Here is a 22109-nt window from a genome sequence, read left to right on the forward strand (position 1 = left end):
CTGTAGTGGTTAAGTTGCTGTTTGTCTAGTTCAGGCATGTGGATCCACTTCCATGATCCATGACCTGTTTATCCCAAGGTCACATGCACATCCTAATTAATTTATTTGTAGCTAAATGCCCTTGCATAAACAACTGCATATATACAAAGTGGGTAGAAGCTGCTGTTCTTCTAACTGAGTAGTTTTTGATACTGAGGGTGCTGGTGGGAAAAGCTTCATAAGAATGAAGGAAAAAAAAGGTAAAGAAACAGAAAAGCAAACTTTTGGAAGGAAATCTCCAAACATTCAACATTTTCCCAATCTTTCCCATCCCTCATCTTCCTTGTACCATTCCATCTCTTTTCCAAAACACAGAAACCTTTTTTATCTCTGACCTCTGTTTCTTTTTTGTTCTGCAATTTTGCAAGCATTAGAGAGAGAGAATTTACCAGCAGATTATGAGACCTTGTGGAAATCCATTTTTCTTTAGTGTACAGTAGTTGTTAAACATACATAACTTTCAAATCCTCTCTGGAAAATAAGTGACAGGGAGACATTCAGCTAACCCAAACAACACATTTCACACTAAGTGCTGTTCTACCAAAAAGCCTTTAGACTGAATAGCTAAATGTCCCCTCATTTAAGGATATTGAGGGAGCCAGGATCAGGGGATGCTGGGAAGCTTGTTGTCTTACAGTCAATGTAAATATTTGTAGATATTCTGAAGGGAGTCTGAACCGTGCAAGACTTCTGGCTCCTGAATTAGCCATAAGGATTTCTCACTTAGTTTAGTGCTCAACTAAACTGGAGACAGCAAGTAGCCGAAGGCCTGGTCTGCCGTGCAAAGTTCCACTGAAGAGTGATTTTCAATAGAGCTAATTAAACAAAAGCCCATCATAGCATGCATGCACTTACATCAAAGCACACAGAGATTTTATAGGTTTAATTTAACTTTAAATCAGCTTAAATGTGTCTATTTCATGGGCTAGCACTGAGTGGAGCAAATCAATTTTAAATTTAATTAAAGTGGTGCTCTTTTTCAGTGGAAGGAGGTCTTATAGGCCTTTCTGTTTCCCTTTATTGATCTCAATGGTATTCTATGAACATGCTAAAAAAAACCTTTATTTTTCACACACCTTACTTGAAAAACTACTGAATTCAGTCATCTGCACATGATTAACATTTTTGCAGTGCATATGTACTATTCTGTTACATAGTAAGATCCATATTGGCATGTAATTTTTGGATAAGCTTTTTCATAGCTTGTTTTCACTAAATGTCTTGTTGAAAAGAAAATTGGTGGGCCTGTGACAAGTATGTAGAAATCTTTTTTATGACTTTTAAGACAAGGGAAAAAAGCATTTGTATTTAAATGTAAGCAATTTCCTGTGATGTTGCGAGTTTGTTCATAATGGGATAACCTTAAAGGTGATAGATAGTAAGAAAGCTACTATAAATAAATAAACTGTATTTATAATGTAGTAGCAGCTACAGGTCATCATAGCAGTGTGGCTTATTCAATACTAGAACGAATATTCTGTTTTTCCAGCAAAATGAAATGTATTAATAAAAGAAAAGAACTTTTTAGTCTCAGAAAAGACATGGATAGTGGAGACTAGAACAGAATAACTCTAATACTTGCCAATGTTCATAACATGGGTAAGTAATTTTAACATTCTCCAACCTGAGAAGTTCCCCTTAGCTAATGAGCCTGTCCTCTTGATTGCTCAAACTTTTGACCATACTCAGACAAAAAAGCACCACAAGTATTAAGCAACCTCCAAAACATCCTCCTGAGGACTATTTATACAAGATGCAGTGGTCAGTCAGGGCAGTAAAACAGTGGTTTACAAGAAGCCCAAATAAAACCTAGAGCTGTCCTGAGCAGGATGGCCTGTGGCAAGTCAATGGGTAAACATTCTCAGTGCAGAAAGAAAGAAAGGGGAGAAACAGCCTAAAACAGATGAAGGAAAGTCTGTGAATAAATCCAAGCAAGCAGTATTGCCTGTGTTCTCATGCACCTCAGTCCTTGTCATGTGTTTGAATTGGGATTATGCTTCTCTCCCACCCACCTGTAAATCCTTTTAATAATCTGAAATTTACATAAAACATGGAATAAACCTATTTGAAGAAAAGTTCTCTTGTACTGCATGTTGTCTAAGGAAACCTCCGTGTTAGGATTAGATCTGTTATGGTTAGATCCTTAACAATTTATTTCACTGGGAAAACTTCCATTGGATTTAATAGCAACAGGGTCTGAACTACATTTTCATGAATCATTTCAAGACAGTTTGCCATTCAGGAATATTGGCTTCTTACCAAATGACTTTTTTAGTTAGATCATAAGGCAGATTGTCTTCATTCCATGGTATAGCCAGTCCCATGGATGTGGTCTTGAAAGCAACCTGAAACTTGGATATCATAACTTTGGTGAAGTAGCCTTAGTACTTTAACACATTATGCTACTATAGTGAGCTACGTTTTGGGAGAAAATGTTCTCACAAGTCCTATTAAAGAAAAATTTACTGGATCTATTTTTGTAGTGTGGCTACAGCTCTCTGTCTCTCTTTGAGGTAAATTTATTAAAGTAAGACAGGCCTACTTGATAAAATCCGAATGTAAGTACCCTGCATTATTCCATAAAAAGGCATTTTCAGCATGGTAAATGAAATGTCCTTGCTTGAAACTGCATTTCAAAACCAAGGCCTTTGATGCATCAACACAAGCGTGCAGCAGCAGTGGCACTCCCCAGCTGAGCAAAGTGTCCTTTGGGAGGCATTTGGGCAAGCTTGTGGTTGTGAAGGTTAGCAAGGTTTTTGACACTGTTCTGCACCATATTCTTGTATCCAATGTCTTCAGTCTAGAGGCTGAACAACCAGATGGTAAAATACCTGGTGGGGTGGTTTGCCTTAGAGGGTGCTGATTAATGGGACATGCACTGCCTGGAGGCCTAACAAGGGGAGTACTGCAGAGTCTGTCACCAGAAATGTTTAACAGTTCTGTAAATGACTTGGAGGAGACAGTGGAGTGTGCTTTCAGCAGAACTGCAGGTGTTGACAAACTGGAATGGCCAGGGCTGGACTGCTCATGCTGTGAGGCTGCACAAACGGGGCTTGTTCATCCTGGAGACAAGGTGGCTTTGGAGGCCCCTAACCGTGTGTGCCCTCCTCCTCACCCCCAGAGTTATGGGGGGCCATGGGGGACGTGGAGCCGTGATCTATCTCCACAACAGGGCATGGTGGACAAGGAAAAATGGCACAAGCTGAAATGAGGTGTTCATACTGGATATGAGGAAATACCTTCCCACCATGAGGACAGTGGGGTAGTGGGGCAGGCTGCTCGAGGTGGCTGCACAGGCTTCATCCTTTGGAAGTCTTTAAGACCTGACAGGAGAAATGCACATCATTTGAGCTCATGGTGGAGTCCATCTTCAGCAGGAGGCTGGTCCAGAGAACTGCTGAGATCCCTTCTGACTTGAACAATCCCTGATTCTTATGATCCTACAGGTGCAACTACAGTTTGGCTTGGTGTTCACTTGAGAAGCGATGTATTGGTATAGGCTTTCTTTAGCCAATTCTTTTAAAAGATGCCTTGGCCTTGTAACAGTCTTTCATAAAACAATTATTTTGCCTGCTTGTTTCCTACACCCCCAAAGCAAAGTTATTCCTTACACCTACAGACAGGAGACTTCATGAAAGAAATGTCACTGATGATGAGCAGTGAATCAGCACAGTCCTTAGTGTGTTCTTACCTCTGCAAAAGCTCACTGATGATAATGCAAGGGGTGTAGTAGATGTAGGAAATTGACACACTTCATAATACCAGACAAAACCAAGACCACAGAAGCATATAATGAGATATCCCTCAGATTTTTAGAAGTGGCTGATTTGACAGAACAGAAGGATATTTCATAGGTTTCTGCAATAATGTGGAATATTTGCTTTCTATGCAACAGAGAAAAACTGTGAAGTTGTGAAGACTGAAAGTCTACACTCTGCTAAGAAGTACACTCTAGAAATTGCTAGAAGGAAACAGTATTCACACTACTCTTATTTAAAAACCATTTGGTGTTTGTACATAGTTCACATGATTCAGGAAGTAGCTATAATCACGAATCACGTTTTCACATTGTGTTCACTGTGCTAGGTCTATCATATTCCTAGACAAAGCTTAAGGCAGACAAATACAGATTTTTATCTGGCCTATGGAAATAAAAAAGAGGCAGAGGATGAGCAGGAATCTACTCATTTAGGAACAATGAAATTCCTTTGGTGGAGTGTTTTACACAACAAGCAGCCACAGTGGCACAATTCTGACAGCAGCTTGTCAGCATCTATGGTTCCCTTTGAGTTTCACCACTTGTACTTCATTAATTGGTAGAACTCAATGAGGTTAAGAATGAAAAAACCCATCTCTTGGGGATTTAAAAATTTTGTTTATTCTCCACCCAGCCACTTTGATTTGTAAGGTAAATTACTTCTCATTTTAACTCAGAAACAAAATGCAGTTCAGAAAGGTTCATTTTTTCCATAAATTGGTGTTCTTGGTCCCTTGAAATGTGGCTCTATAATAAGATGATGTTCCAAATTTATATTGCCTGCAGTCTGTTTCATATAACTGGGGATGGGTATGATGTGTTTTGATGCACATAAGACTATTTTTTGGGGGATTCATTTAAATCCATCCCAGTTTAGAAGAAGAAACTTACCTCAGCTTTGTAGGTGCCATGTATGAAGTGCATTGTCTTCTCAGCTCATTTACTCTTAGACAGGTTGTCATATAACAAGCTATCAGAATAACTGGCTTGAAAAAACAGCCTCATGTCTGTCAGGAGGGAGGACAATAATTAATAGCATATGGAAAGAGTTACTTTTACCACAGGGATGAAAGGTACCATGGTAAAACAGGATGTGGGCAAATGTATGCTCTAGTTGTCTCTGTCTGTGGTTTGTGTCAGCCTGTTCCTGACCAGGAGGTTCTGGCTTATGGTGTGTCCAGATGACAGTCAGAATAATTTTTTGGTTTTTTTTTTGAAAATAGAAACTATGAAACAAGCTTATAACTAGAGCAGTTAATTTATTTCAGTTGTAAGATTCTGGCCTACTATAATTCCATAGAAATTATTCTTAAATTTTGCAGAAAGTATCTTTATTTTCCATTTCACCCAACTGTCAGAAATAGGGGGTACACATGTTTTTCAATTTTGTACGTTCATATTTCCTGAAACTTTGCCTAGAACCTGAAAATTATTAGGACATACTGGAAGAATCAGTATATGATTTGTGAACTATCTTTGAAAGGGTAATTTTTCTAGCTGCTGCTACTGCTGCAAGAATCCAACCCTATTGCAATGATAAGCGTAAGCATGAATTTCTCCAAAGTGCTTAACTTTAATCTATTTGATATCATCCAGAATTCCAGAGGATTTCAGCTCAGATTAAAAATCTTTTTTTACCATGAAAAGTCATGCAAATTGATAAGTGGGACTTACAACATCCTGCCTAGGATGACCAAGCCATGCATATGGTAGATTTTATCACGTATCTCACACAAAGCAATGCAACGCTTGATAAGCACTTTTATTGGGTAATTACATTTTTTTGTTTTTTACATTTGCAAATAAAGCAGATTGATTTCCATCTTGAAGTAATTTACTAACACATTATAAACTCGTCAAATGCTAACGTGGTGCAGTATGCCATTTCCTGTTTACTAAGTAATCCTTTGGCCGTCTGCTTTGTGTCTTTCAGGTTGAACCTGGAGTTCTCTGCCAGGGACGTCATGGAGCCTGGAGTCAGAGCGCTCCACCTGAAGGAAAACATTGCCTCCTTGGCTTGGCTTCTTGCAAATACAAGCCATGGCCGAACCCCAGAGGTTTGCAGGCCCAAGCCAGAACGTGCAGAGGTGTTCCAGGGAACTAGTAAAAGGTAAAAATGGTATCAAATTGATGTCATGCGATGTTTCTGGCTGCTCATCAGATGATTTTTTTTTTCTTTAAGCATCTGTTTGTGAAGATTATTTGGGATGTATATGAAACTTGTTCTTACTTCCTTTAGCATGAAAAGCAGGTGTCATTTAAAGAAAGGACCCAGGTCCTTTCTAGCACAAAGTCATCTATTGCATCAGGAATTTATGGAAACAGCAACAATGAAATGATCTTATGGGAACAGCACAAAAAGGGAAAAATGCCCTTTGGAGACTTAAAGGTTCACTGAAACAGTAATTTTAAAGGATTTGAATCCAGTTACTCATGACATTTCCCATGCCAATTCAAAGCTGGCCCGCTCTTCACTTTTTTTTTTTTTTTTCATTTTATTAGTGTATGCTTTTACAGGAAATGAGTTAACATAAATCATATTGCCGACAAGATAAGCAACAAAGTCACTGGAAGTAACATGCTAGGGTAAACAAGAATCAGACTAAAGGAATCCTTGCCATATGGGGCACTCTCAAAAGGCATATAAAATCTCCTGATAAATGAAGTATTTGTGGTACTGTATTTCATATGACAGCAAGAGTGAATTCATCCTTTTAGGAAGGGATATTAAGACTGTCCTTTGAGTGGTGGGTCATGAGTGGGAGAGGCAGTGACTTAATTTCCACTTTGAGTATCCTAGAGAAAAGGAGAAGATGCATATGCACCTCCTACTGCATCAGAGTTCACACAGCAAAGCCCTATGAATTCTGCTTCCAACAACAATAAAAGTGGACACATGTAATAAAAACAGATGGCCGGTTTTGTTTAGCAATATTATAATTTTTCATCATTTTCATGGCTTCTTTTGTCCTGAATGGCTGTAGTATTCCAAATCTTTTCTTGTACAGAGTTCCTTTTTTATCCACTTCTGTTTTATCTCCTTAACTGCATGGTACTTGGAGCTACCTGTGAGCATACAAGGATAGAAGTATTTTTTTTCTGTCAATGTGGATTGTGGAAAAAAACTATCTGTGCATCATTGGTGAAGATTTGATTAGTCCTTGCCCATTTGCCTACTTTCTAACAAATTTTCAAGGATGAACTAAAAGCAGCTGAATGAATATTTAAAAAAAAATTTAAACTTGCTTCAGTGACAAGTGAAAGAGTATGTATAAACCTTTTAGGAAGACAAATATCTTCTTGCAATGAGAATTGTACAGTGGGAATTCTTTGAGTTTCAGTGGCCTAGAGGAGTAATGACATCAATAAGTCCAGTCTTGTATACTTGTGTGTGATATATATACTTGTTTCCTCACAATGATGTTATCATAAACACAATTAAAAAACGTGCTAAGGCCCTAAAACCTAAATTTCTGAGTGGTAGTCTGCAGTATGTACCAGTCTGAAGATATTATAGAGCATAAACTAGTGTGCTTTTTTAGTTCTCAGCTGTTGACAGCAATAAAACTAGAAAGCACACTAGCAACAGCTACAGCTGAAGTTCCTTTAAAATTCAATTTACAGGCCCAGGCTGCTGAGGCATATGCAGAGTTCATGTAAATACTGTCGTGCTTTATAATGCAGAGCAAATTGGTGTCAGAGGATGCAAAAAGGTGGAAAGGAAGGCTGATACTAGGACACTCCAAAGAGAGGTGCCTGCAGAGAAAGGCTGATGCTCCCTGAAAATTCTGGTAGGGTTGTGGTTTTCTCAATCTTCAGAGCTCTTTGGTGATACATTCTGTTGGAGCTTTTTCAAAGGGATGAAGGAAGAAGTTTGTTTCCCTGTCACTTTCAGCATAAATGAGCTGTTGCTAGACTGTTTTGAATAAAACCAAGATAATATTATAAATGGTCGACAAAGAAGAATCAAATAGCTTTTTTGGCTAGTTGGTACCTCCAGTGAAACACATTCAGAGAGGTTGTCTGGGTGCAAGAATTGTGTTCTGGGGTGCTGTGACAATACCCCTTCTTGTCCCAGTGTTTGTCCAGTGGCTTGAGGACTTTCATGATGAATTTTGAATGCCTTGTCCCCAGCAGGGACCACAGGTGACTTTGCTGTTCTGCTGTTCTCACCAGTGCTGGGAAGGGAATGCTCTGCAGTCATCCTCTGAAAGAAATCTCCAGTAATGTCTTGTGTCATGGAATTTGTGTATTCATGACCAGGAGCAGTTAGGGTTTAGGTTTTCCATCTTACTCATAGAATTATAGCTCTTGCAGCACGTAACTCTCAAGACCAAGATGACAAATGCTGTGAACTTCTTAAAAGAGAAGAGTGCTGTTCAACTTCTTACCCTATGCAACCCAAGGAAATCCTGTACAGATGTGATGTGACCACAGCAGAAAAGTGATAAGTTATTTACCCATCTGTATATAAGTTATTTACCCATCTTGTATATCAATAATGTTAAAGTGGAGGATGTGTGGCTTGCTATCTTAAAAAGGTGGCTTGGGGAAGATGTAAAAAATAATTGCCATGATGTTTTTGCTGAGAGTTGTCTTGGATGTAATTATTGATTCTCAAATATGGTTGTTGGGTTTTTTTCTCTCTTGAACAAAAATGTTGTTATTAGGTTGAAAAGAATGGAGTAACAAGCTAATGAAGGGAAAGAAACAAACAGTCTGCCAAGCTTGCATGAAGGCAGGGGCAGCTCATAATTTTTTAATAATGTTTCTCATTTATATGTTTTTTTGTACCATTTTTTTCTCATGAAATAAGCATGGACAAAACACTGTAAATTTGGTCCAAATGTAAAAGTTATTCTGTACCTGGCCACACTTGGAAACTGTAGCAATGAGAGTTGCTGTATACAGATGAAGTGTTGTTATGTTTCATAATACATATGAGTGATTCTGACCCTTTGAAGAAAAAAGGTCAATGCCAGTTCCTACAAAAGCAAGGATGGTGGCCAAGCAATGCTGGCTGGAATTTGCATGAGCCTACAAATGCACCTTAGTGTTGGCCTGTAGCAAACATGTAGATATTCCAATTTTATTAAAGAAAAACACAGACGTGCCTCCCCCTCTCCCCCAAATCTTCCAGATCTGCCTAGTGGGGCTAGATTTTTCTCCTACTCTTTGTGATCAGGATGGTTACTCACCGGGGATCGACATGAGATCACCAAACACATTTTTCCATGGGTGACCTAAATCTGAAACTGTTATCTTCCCCAGCTGAGCAAGCAGTGGAAAATAAAAACAAAAGCAACTACTAAAGAAAACTTCTTGGCCTTAAAATTGTTAAAGAGGAAGCAAGCTGTAGCTGAGAAGCAAGTTTCCAAAACACAGATCTCCTTAGAGTAATACATTTGACACTTTGCCACAGTAAGAGCTCTGTGCATGCCTGGGAAACCCTTGCAGAGTTCAGTTTGAGGAACGTGTGGCTTCACGTTCCTCAAACTGAACCCGGCAAGGGTTTCCCAGGCATGCACAGAGCTTGGTGGTGGACTTGATGCATTGATGGTTGATCGATTTACTGTGTGCAGCACAGAGGGTTGAGGAACTGGCTGGCCCCCTTCGTTTCTCCCACAGTAGTGATGATACTTGTACATCAGAACAAAACAGGCTATTCTTTCGCACTGCAGCTGAAATGCCTCCCCTGTTGCCCCCCAGTGACTGCAGCTGAGCTGAGCTGTTTATGAATGTGTTAGCCCTGAGTCTCCTGAGAGCTATAAATGTCATGCCCTCAATGACATGCCCTCCTGGCTAGGTGGAATTCATTCTTCAGCGTGACCTGAGGATAGGACCACTGCCTTCCTTCCCAGGCCGTTTCTGCCAGAGAAACAGCATGAGGCTGTAAATGCATTTTGAGGAGTTGTTGGGAGGTCCCTTGGCTCTCTTTTGTCTTGGCTGCTCTAGATTGTGGCTCCAGATCCTCCTCCAGTGGGAAAAGATAGAGTTATGCTTCTGCCTAATTTCTGTGAGACCGAATCTGAAAAAAGAGCTATTTTTTCATTTCCACATATGTTACAATGTACTGGTGTAGGGCCATTGTGGGGCAATGAAGTGGTTTTTTGACATGATGAAGAGATTAGACATATCATCACTTGTGTTTTGCTGCTCCATCTTCTTTGCCAGAGGTTACTTCATAACGTAAAGCACAGTAAAACCAGAAGACATGGAGGATTTAAGGAGAAAAGATGTAGGTAATGAATTTCTTTTCCTTGTCTGTGGACACGTCTGGGATATAACATGGGGGGTGATGATACTCCATGGTCAGCAGCAACACCATTGCTGCCATGATTTGCATCCTCTGATTGCTTCCCTCTACAGGCATGTGTAATGGATGACAATGTGTTCTCTACCTAGATGCTTTTTTTCCTGGGATGCTGTTTATTCCTTGTTTTATGTAGGTTTCCTGCATATTTGTGACTGATGAATACCATGTTCCTCCTAGGGACTGTTCTGATGTTGGTGGCCTTTTTTGCCTGTGCCTTCACTTTTGCCAAGGAAAATTAGGGAGCAGCTTTTCTGTATTGTGGTTAAATCCTCCTGGTGTCCGTTGAAGTAAAGCAGGTGCATGCTGGAGTCTTGTTAGACCAGGAGCTGTCCCCTCTGTGTCCTTGAGGAAAAATGGTGAAGAGAGTCAAGAGCTGGAATGCTGCCCAGCAATCTTAATTTCTGCCTCGAACACAGCTGCGAGACAATTTTCCTGGAGAAAATACGAGGTTGACAAATACCACTGAGTAGCCTGTTTGGGAATTTTACCATAACAAATAAGCCATTTTGTTCACGCCTGAGGCTCTCAGATCTGTACCATGCGTACCTCTCCTCCTGTCAGGCTGAGGGCTGGATTCCCTGTGCTTGCCTCTGTACTCTTACCTACACAGCTGTTAGCCATTACTCTGCATTCTGTTTGTCTATCTTTTAGATGAAGGAAAAGTTTTTTTTTTGCTTGATTTAATTTGACTGGGATAAAGTAATTATGCAGAAACCACAATATCTCTGATGGTAAGCAGATTGTACAGAATATAACTGTCTAAGCAGAAATGGGTAAAATTTGGTTTTATGGTTTTATGCTACTTCTGTAGGGGGGTGGGACACTTTTTGGCATTGTGTCTGCATTTTTGTGTGTATTCTTTCACCTAGGAAACCCCATCTCTTCTCACCCATCAAGTTCACAGGAACTTCAGCATTTGTGGCTGATTGAAATAGGTACTTTGAAGCCAAAAAGAAATTTAAATAAAATATTGAAGGTAAAGTTGTCAAAAATCCTTGTACTTTACCATGCTTGTTCAAACTGTTTTATCACAGTTGGATGTTCCATCCCTGGAAGCATTGAAGGTCGGGCTGGATGGGTCATTGACCACCTTGGTCTATGGGAGATGTCCATGCCTATGCAGGGCTGGAACTAGATTATCTCTAAGATCCCTTGCAATCCATACTATTCTATGGTTTTATGATTGTATGTTATGGATATGCTATGCAAGAGTGTATTGACTGTATGATTAGCTTACTTAAGTTTGTTTGATACAAATTAAGTGTTTACAGTACTTAATTTTCAGGACAAAGTTGGGAATCTAAGATCCTTTCAAAAGATAAAATACATCAAAAAGCTCTGGCCTTTATATAGCTAAAATGTTATTAGAGGCCAGACTTGCAGAAACGCCTACTGACTGAAAACATGGCCTCCCATCCAAAGACATTTCAAAAGGTCTAATACCCTGGAAACCAGATTCAATCCATCTTAAAATAAAACTTAATTACCTCTGAAGGTCTTGTTCTGAAAGGTGAGTTAAAGCCTGCTGCTCTGTGTAATCACACAAATATGTTTTGTAAGCTTTCCTTAAAAATGTCCAGCTGGCCCGAGCCGAGCTGCACAGGCCTGCAGAGCACAGCATTGCTGCTGGGATGCTCCCAGCAAACCCAGCGGGACTCCAGCGCTCTTGTAGATCTGGATGTGGAAACTGACTTCAGTGGGGCTGGGAGCGCTGGCAAGAATGCTGAGAGTTACATCTTTCCACTTCAGAAACTCAAGGGAGATATTAAACATCCGCCTGATCAGCAGCAAACTCCCTGCTCCAATTCTCGCTCAAAGGATGTCATGTCTAATGGAGCTGAGCTGCCAGAAAGCTGCACCTGAGTGAGGAGGATTTCTGCCTCAGGTTAGTCCCAGTCCAGATCCAGAAGAACTGCCAGAGGAGGGAGCCAAACTTCATTTCTGTATTTATTTTTATTTCTAAATATTGGCAATATTTATTTTGCTGCTGTTCTTTGCTGTGCTCCTGCACTTTCTGCTTCCTTTGTGGTAGGAGGAAGCCAGGCACAGAACAGTGTGTGCTCATGAACTACTTCTACTCAATGGTTTTGCTTTAGATTCCCTGCTTGTGAGGTGGTATGGGAAGGGAGATACTTCGCTCTCCTCAATCAGAAGACATAGTAGAGCAGCTGTTCCCAGTAACAATAATGACACTATTGCTGAGACAAACATTTTCACAATGATGCATGGGAACGCTAAATCCAAACCACATTGTTTAGCTAATGCATGCTTTTGCTCTGCTAAAGGGGAATGTCACATAACTGAAAGTAAATTGAAGAGATCAGAGTTTAGAAAATATGACAAAGTTGAAAACTTAAAGCTGTAATACACAGTAACATCCTTTAGCAGTGAAATCAATGATCCAAAGTGGTGTGTGCATGTGTATTTTATGGCAGTTTATTAGGTATGACTCCCCTCTGGCCAGTCCAGTGAACAGACACTGTTGTGAGTCAGGAATGCTTTCTGCCAAGCACTTCAGTGAAACTGAGTATAGCATATAGATCTCCTTTCCCACAGAACATATCAGGCATTGCAACATATCATAGATATGTCAGACTGTAGGTATGGTTTCTGGCATTTTTCTTTAATCTGCACTCCCAGCTGGGACTAATGAAACACTGCTCTCAAGGCTTGTGCATGCACATGTGTTCATAGAGTCCTCACACACTGTTTTAATAAGGTAATACTTTTATTTTCGTTAGTAAAAGAAGAGGTACTTGCCTTCAGTAGTGATGCGGTGCAACAGCTTAGAGAAAGTTAAAGATGAATGGAGACCTGAAACATTTAATTCATAAATTAATTACTGAACTAGTGATATCTACCTTAATATTGTGACAGCCTTGCTGCTGGCACTTTCAAAATAACTGATATGGGTTTGAAAGATCGTTGGAGAGCCTTTTCCTTCTGGCACTGTTGTGGAGAGATTGCTAAGTTTAGATCACAAGAATGCAAAGTTACTCAATCAAACGCAGAAGTCTGCTAAGTTCATGCAATAAATGGAGATAAAAATGGGTTTTTTTCCTTACCAGAGGATCATGGTCAACTTCCCCCCTTCCTTTTCACTGTGCCCTTGCTGTACATTCTGGGCAACGGTGATTCTACCAGGTCTGATCAAAGCTCGAAACACCTTTGGCAGTGGTTTGAAGGCTTCATCTGAACTCAGCCAGCAAAGAAGAAAAAAGGGGAGGGGAAGTACATTAAGGACTTGAAAACTATTTTTAGGTGTGCAGACAAGGGAGCTGACAGTAATATCTGATGGCAATACCAAAGTGCCTGTGTGATTACTTGGTTTCATGTTAGAGGGTAGAGTCTGTCAGCACATTGATTGTTTTTACTGTCCAGCCTCCTGCTTTTGAAGAGCTGCTCTAGTTAATTTCAACGATACACTATACAGTAATCTTGCCTACTTAAATAAATGGAATTCAGTGCTTTCAACAAAAGCCCTGGACATTACGATCCTCCCATGCACTGTCAGGGTCCTGGGGCACTGTAGCTCTTGAATAACACAGATGGAGGAAGGTTTATAGAGTCTGTGGCAGTGGTTTTATTTCATATCCAAAGTGCGAAAAGTTTCTTCCAAAGAACAACATTATGTGATACTTATAAAATAAGTAGGCCTGCTTGGCCTTACAAATAATTGTGCAGGTGCTGTAGGACTTTGTGATGGAGCCCTTTGCAGGGAGAACTGGAGTGTTGCAGAAGCTGTGTGCTAACCCAAAAAGCCAAATTAAAAACGTATGCAGCCACACTGCAGCATGTGGGTGGCTTTTAGGCAAGTGCAGAGGGTTGTTAAATGTCGAAATCAAATATAGGCATGGGGAAAACTGGTGTGTGAATGGAAAGACTGATCACATGCTTGTCCTGCCGTTTAAATGTGTGGTAGGCTCCTCTGACATTCAAAGTCTGCCTAGCAGCAAGCCAGCTTGTAGGGAAATACAAATCTGATTTTAAGTCCTCACGCATTTCTAAAATCTAGCCTTTCTGCAGGTCTGAAAAATAAAGTTTGCATTCACAATTTATCAACAGCGGCCTTTGCATTTTCATGTTGAGGCTGTGGACTTGCTGTCTGCTCATTCACCCTTATGATGTTGCCTATAAAACCTGACAAGTGGCAACTTAAGTAATGAGTATTACCTTCAAAACACAGCCCTGATGTAGATGAAATCTCTGTATTGTAGATTTGAAAACTGAGGTACAGAGATTAAATACTTGCTCAGTATCCTTTGAAAAGCTGTAGCATAGACAGAATTTGATCTTTGCTCTGGAAAACCTCAGCCTAGTACTTGATAGTGACCTGTTTATCATCTTTTAGGTAAGATGCCAAAAATTCATGCAATGCTCCCTTTTCATTTGAAGAACGAAATATTAAGTAAACAGTAATGATTTAGTCTGCCTAACCTGAAACAACCCTGTAACCCTGAGATTTTATTGTGTAAGATGAAGACTTGGTTGATTTAAAACAGTTCCTGATATGTGATAACCTAGTCCTTATCTGCTGTCTAGCTCACTATATGCAGAATAGTATTTTTTACACGTTTAAAAAAGCGCAACACTATTTCAAGTCAGGCAAATGATTGCATTGAATATTGGCCAAAACAACAGATAAAATCAGCTTTAAAAAATCCAAAAACCAGATACTTTTGGTGGATTAAGGCAGGAGAAATAAGCCTAAAGCTTTCTAAAATAAATGAAAAAATTATGCTTCATGTTCTTTAATCCTCCCTCCTCCCCTTGTCCCTTTGTGTAGCTATTTTATCCGTTTGTTTAGGAGAGTCCTGCCCTGAATGCTTTTGCCAGTTGCATCACCTTTTAATGTTCCTTCTGTTCATTTGCAGCTACTTTGGAGCTGTAGTTGCTTTTATGTCACTCACCCAATATTTAGAATTTGTAGTTTCCTCACATAATTGGCCATCTTGACAAGAAGAGTGACAGAATCAGCTGTCAGATACTTTTCATTCCTGACTTCCATGCCAAAACTGACATGTGGATATTGGAATAATAATGTGTTATCTTAATTAGGTGTATCTTCATGATACATGCTTTATAACAGATAGAGCATATGAAACTACTGCAATGCCTTGCCAGGATATCTATGAAATGAGATTCCCTACTTAAGAGTTTTCTTCCTTCTTAAATAAATAAAGAGTAAACGAACAATTGCAGAGTCCAAGTCTGAATCTTAGCACTTCCTGTTAAACCTCACAAAATAGTGCAAGAAACATGTTTGGTCTGCTTTCTAAGGCTTGATGATGTGATAGGAAGGATGTTGTATGTAACATCAAAGAATGATGTTGTTATACCTCTGAAGCCTGACTTCTGGAAGTCCAAGTGAAATAATATATGCTCATTTTTCTCCATAATATGGCAGTTTTTAATAGGCTTGGATTCTTATCAGAAATGTTCCAACGATTTCCTTCATTGTGTTTGTGTGTGCTTTTTTTTTGACTATCCAAATTTCTCTCACACTTTTCAAAGTTTTGTTAAGTGACTCCCTGCTGGGTTTAGTTAAGAGTGGTGCTGAGCAAATTGCAAGCTGCCAAAACCAGCCAGCAAACCACTGGTGACGAACAAATGTTTCTGCTCTTTCAGCTCATGGTGAATGTTACTGTTTCCTTAATTCCAGCATCATGTTCAAGTGGAAAATGGTGCAGTCTGGATTACAGACCTGAACAGTGTTTTTGACCTGAGCAAACAGAGTCTGGCTGAGGATCAGGGTGGATCATAACTTTCACACTTGCTGTCTATACATGTTAGGATTAAAGTCTTGGGAGTATTTCTGGCCCAGTGATCTTTCTTGAAGTAGACTTCTTGGAGCTGTGCATGATGATCTCGGAGCACAATTTTGATCTGTGTATTTATGTCTCTTAGAATGATTACAGACCTTTTTTTGTGAAATACTGTAGAATGTGAACCTTTAGAGAGTCTTGCAGAATGAAGTATGTAATGCACAAAAGGTAATTCATAGGGAATGAATGGATTAGTTTCTTCTCCATACCCCCTGCTGCAGTGAATGTACTCTGAATATATTGTGTTTTTCTCCATTTACTCCTCCAAACGTAGTCTGAGTGGAAGAGGTCCTGCCTGTTGTAGCATGCCTTAGTAGAGTGTTCTCAACATTGTCCTCAAAACCAAGTTCATTAATTGTCTATGCTGCATGTCCGTATGATGGCATGCATGTGGCAGGAGGCTTAGGGAAGATCAGTGATTTTCCCAGGAGGAGAGATGTGAGCCCAGGGCAAAGTATTTGCTCAGCCATTAGCTCTGCTGCAGATTATTTTAGTAATCTGAAAGAGATTTTATTAAAACCAAAGCCAGTCAGATATTAAATTGAGACAAATAAAGTTTCAATAGTTACGAAGAATACCCAATTCCTTCTCTTTCCTGTGAATGGGATGTGCTTTAAAGGTGGGAGCAGGTGACAGACTCCTAGTATTTCTGGCTGTGCCACTTATTTCCTTCAGAGCGAATGTTTTTCCACAAGTTATACTCACACAGGCATACTTATTTATAAAAATCCCTTTGAGAACCTTAGATGAGAGACCAAAGCCATTGAAAAAATGCGGATTTCAAGATTACATAGGGAAACAACTGACCATTTCAGGAGAAAGGGATCTTATCTCCAATATTAACTTGCAGGAGGTGGAAGTGATAGTTTTCTTCAAATATGTGTTCCAGATCTTTACAAAAATGCAGAGGTAGCTTCTCACAAAATATCTTCCTTTAAATGGCATTTCATAATAAAGGACTTGAACCTAGTTCTTCCATATGCAGTCTCTAGGATCTTTTGGATCAGGCAGGCATGTTTTCCTAGAATCATGGAGTCATGGAATCTTTAAAATGGCTGAAGACCTCAGTGTAAGCCCTCTGCTATGGAGTGCTAATAACACCTTGAAGCAGACTAATCTTTCCTAGGAAACATTTATGTTAAAACTAGTAAATCCCTATAACATGTTTTGGTTTGAATAAAACAGTATTTTTGGACACAGAAATACTCAGTTTAAAAATTCCCAGCTTATACTTGGTGTTCCAGTCACAAAAGGCACTTGGTATGTTGTTTATATTTCTTCTGATGCCCTAATGAAGATTAGGTGTCTGCTCTCCTCTGAGTTCATCAAGCACATAATTTAGCAGTATGTTGCACAACTTTGTACTACTGTATTAACTCCTAGCTCCTAGCTGTAATCACAGAATAAGGCTAGCACGATGTTAAGTATGCTACAAACCAAAAAGATCTGTGGTGGTCCCCAAGGTATCTGTTATCAAAATGTAAGTTCAAAGCTGAGAAGTGGATAGTATGAATGGAGAGTGTGTGTGTGTGTCTGTGTGTGAGTGTAGCAAACAAACATTAAGATAAAAATAACAATTTTATGTATCTTGCTTTTCAAGGCCTTAGCCGTGTAATGCAGAAAGGCAGAACTCTGAAGAAAGGTTTGAAATTATAAATTAATTTATAAAAATATCAATTTTAACATTACTAAGTCAGCAATAATATTAGATGTCTTAATGAACTCTAGAGTGCAGTACTGAGAGCAAAGGTTTCACAGATGATTTAAAACAGGACATAACATTTTGGCAGATCTTATTTTAATGTAGCTATTACTTAAGAAGGATGAAGGAAGCAACAACAGTCTACCTACTTACATCTAGGTAATTGTATTTGCTTATTACAGGTATTGTCTTGTTGAATGCTAACTACACAGTTCATGAGCTGGAAATGCCAAGGACAAGGTCAAGGAAAGGTCAAAAAACATGTAGGATAGGTGATGTCTTTTAAGCTAATATGCCAAACCTAAATCAGCAAATATTGTGTGTGATGCTGCTATTGCTAATGGATGTTTAGGAAAGCCAAATGTGTGGTCAGCCCACTAAAACTTTAGAATCAGAGAATATCTCAAGTTGGAAGGGACCCATAAATAACGCTCCTGATGCAGCTTCATTCCATTTCTCTGTGTCCTACCGCTGGTCACCAGAGAGCAGATCAGCACCTCCCACTCCGCTGCTGTCTTTGGGGAACTTGTAGACTATGATGGGTCCATAGTCTACAAGCTATCCCTTAGCCTTCTGTTCTCCAAGCTGAGAACAGAAGCAGCCTCAGCCACTGCCCTATGTGTTGTCCTTGAGGCCTTTTACCATACTGGTTACCTTCCCCTGACACACTCTAATAGTTTGATGTCCTTCTTACATCAACAACCCAAACCTACACACAGGATTTGTGGTGTCATCATGATGCTAAGGCATTGTGTACTTGCTGTTTAAAATTTGCCCATTATAATGAATGTAGCTGTCTGCTCTAACTTCGGGTTAAGGCTGTGCATACTGCTGGAGAAAAAGCGTATCTCTGAACTGGAGACAAATGATGAGTCTTTCACCCCATCTCTGCTCTCCTATTAGAAGGTAACCTCTCTTCTTTCAGTTCTTTCCTTGTTTAATAAGCATATTTGGGTGATTTAGGATGAGTACTCCATGAAGAGATTATGTAACATATGTGGTTGAGATAAAGAAGGATGACTAGAGAACTTACTGACCAGGGACATATCTCATAAACTATAATGCCACTCAGAGTCTGGAAGTTGGGCAAGACTGCTGGTAAAGAATTTCTCTACTCAGATAGGCCATTCTACTCTTCTCTTTCTTGACTTCTCTATGGATAGCAGAATTGCTATAATATTTAATTCACTATGGGATGAGTGTTTATAAAAGCTTTCAAACTTGAAAAGCATCTAGCATTCTTCCCCTTGACAGATAACCAAAGGATTTTTAGGAATAGTAAATGTTAAGCATAGTGGAAGAAAATTGTGAGTTTCTAAGGCAAGATTAGTAATGTAGTTTAAGGAATTTATACAGACCCAACTGGAAAGTCATCATGCGTTACTGAAACTTGGTCTGCACATGGGATTGTGGCTGGCAACATAATGTTAAGAAGGATCAGGGCAGTTATGTATGATGAGGTGCCAGCACTCCAATAGATATTCCTAATGGAAAATGGCTGAAGCTCAGCTGATGGCTGATACCAGTTTTGCTGCATATTTCTGCACTATACTATCATGTAATTACCACTTAGTGTGTGAAATTTAACAGCATAAAAAACCTCACCCCTAAGCCACTACAAATGACATTGTCTTAACAGAGATACAGTTACAGTAAAGGAAAACAAAAATTTATAACCAAAGAGTTCTCTAATTTCAGTTGCTAATTTAAGTCTTACTGGCAAAAGAATTTATAAAGCTTGGACAAGTTCTGCTGGTGTAGTTGTGCTAGAAGTCTTTTTGTTAGGAGTCAAACTAGGAGTCTTTTGAACCTCTAATGTGCAGGACAGAAGGAAAGAGAAATGCGTTCTTGCCTTTTCCAGATAACGGTGGAGAAGCTGCCCAGTCTGTCGCGCCCAGCCATGCTGCTGAATCGCTGCACTACAGATCCCTGGTATCAGCAACTCTTCATCAATCTGGTAAGACTGAAGCCAACTCTAAAAACAAACATTTCCTCCATGAACAATATGTTTGTTATATTTTCTCATTTGTTTATGATGGCTGTGTCAGCCGCACTGATTTACATAAACACTGCCAATCCTGGGACGTTACATTCTCAACAAAAGTAGCTGAGTACAAACAGAATTCCGAAGTTTTAATTCATATTGTATAAACATAACAGATGTTGATAAAATGAGCCAAAAAGAAAATACAACAAAGGAGCCCATTTCAAGGGGGCTTTTGATTAAAATACATTCCAGATTGACAAAATGATACAATGTTAATGGAATAGATCATTTAAATGTCATTATTTGGCTCTTATAGTCCTATAAAGCAAATATAAAGCAACGCTTTTGAGATTTAAACTCCATTACAGTACAGTGCCTATACATCAACTTATAAATAAAACTATATTTCTTTTCCCTTTCCTTTTTTTTTAATCCCTGCTATGACATCGCCACATTTATTTCCTAAATACTGTACTAAAATACTGCGTCCAAAAGCAATAATAAGTTTGGTATACAGAGTAGGGCCTAAAATAAATATATTATAAACAAAATAAATGCAGTTTCTGCTTCAGTGAATTTCCATCATTGAAACTGAGATGGGCGACACTGAGAAATCCAGGTCAGAGGCCTAATTCAGTTGGATTTTCTTTAAAAAGATATAAAATCTGCTCCTGTTAATTCATGTGTAAAGATGATGAGACTTCATTTGAGATCTATCTGGTCAAAATCCCTTGCTTTGAGAATAGCTAGAAGGACAGAAAATTTACAAAACTTGCAATACTCCTAATATGCGTTATCTAGTTTAGTTTGAGAGTTTTTGTTTAATAGATGGGAAAACTGAGGTGGAGGGAGGACACATGATTTTCCAGAGTTCAAGAGGAGGTCAGACATGGAAGTAGAAGCCAGCTCAAACTGAGGCCCAGTCCAGTGCTTGTGCCTTTGGGCCACACAACTTCTTTATTATGGGAAACCTATAGAACTCAATTACATTTCATACTGATGTGATCCCTGAAGAAACAAAGTTTGTGATCCCTTTCAACAACTTGTTATTATCACTCATGAAAGCTCTTTTTCTGATATCCACATAAATATCCATTGTAAATTACCTGGGTGCAATGATTTTCTGCAGCAGTGATTTCCACAGCAAAATTACATGTGGTATAGAAAGAGGAAACCTCTTTACTTTTAATTTGTTTTCTTCCTTATGTCTTTGAATGCCTGGTCTGTTCTGTAAATGAGAGAGGGAGAAGACATGTGCCCTTCTATGCTGTGCATTTATTTATGTTGCTTTTTCATGTCTTTGTTCCAATCTTCCTCTGTCTGAGGAAGCATAGGATTGGTAGGCACAATACACCTTCTTTGACAGAACTGGCCAAGTCACAGGAATTATGCTGTAGAATTATGGGGAAAATAAAGTCTTAGCAAACAACTACATACTCTGTATAGACCAGCTTGGTCGACAATAAAATGATCTTTAGCTCTGTTCCTCTCAAGAAACAACCAAAGCCCTCACAGCTTTCAGTCACCAGAGTTTAGTACTGGTAGGCCCACTTCTTACACCCACGTGATTGTTTCTCTTCCTTGCAGCCTATGTTTCTATGTGAATTGATTTTTATAAGCATGTACTACAAAATATTATAGAATGTCATAAATGGCTTTGTAATGAGATAGCAGCAATAAAAAAAAATTAAAACTCAATAAACATCGGGGTCACTGACTATTTTCAAGCAAATCTTAGACCAGAAAAGTCTTAGACTTAGAAAGTAGACCTCAACTTTGCTTTTCCAGTCTGTGAAATTTGAGTGCATTCCAGTCATAAAAATTTATTTAGGTTGAACCTTATGGTTTACCAAAAGCTAAAGCGTTCTTTTACTATGGCATTTCCTGATGTTTTAGGTATAATTGAAGATATGGAGCAGGGAGAGAATCCATGTTCTTATTGCATCCTGTAGAACCTGCAGAACCAGGTGTTTGGAATGATCAGCAGGAAGGACTTGATGCCTTTCCTCCTAGAGGAGAGGCTCAGGCTCCAGCTGGCACCACAGAGCTCTGATGCCAAGCCCTTGGATTCAAGGCCATGCATGCCTTCTTAGGCTTTGTCACTTGTTTTGGAGCCCATGTTCTTCTTCAGGAAAACATAATCAGAGCTTTTCCACTTGATTCCTTCCAGAGAAGACACGCTTAAAAGGTGTAGTATCTTGACATGAGAGATTGTAGCCCCAGAGGTGTGTCCCTTTAGCTGCTTGGTGAACGCAAAATTCACTAATTTAAATGCTTGTGAGACAACCACATGAGAATCCACATGTTTATGGAAGACATATAAAATAAGATGTGAAAGATGGATGTCAAGAACGCTTTTGTCATGCTGTGTCTATGTCTCAGAAAATATCATAACTATCAGCAGCAGCTGTGTTGGCCAAGCCTTTCAGTGAAGACTAAATCTTCAGTCCCTGAGTATCTGCCTATTAAAAAGGAAAATGTTT

General features: G+C 39.3%; 1 pseudogene; it reads left to right on the forward strand.

Annotated features, from left to right (window-relative positions):
* The window catches only part of LOC132326164 (chloride channel protein D-like), a 76925-nt pseudogene extending 55139 nt beyond the window's left edge, over nt 1-21786 (forward strand).
* Nucleotides 21787-22109: the final 323 nt, after the last annotated feature.

This window comes from Haemorhous mexicanus, chromosome 1, assembly GCF_027477595.1.
Source record: "Haemorhous mexicanus isolate bHaeMex1 chromosome 1, bHaeMex1.pri, whole genome shotgun sequence".
NCBI classification, from domain to species: Eukaryota; Metazoa; Chordata; class Aves; order Passeriformes; family Fringillidae; genus Haemorhous; species Haemorhous mexicanus.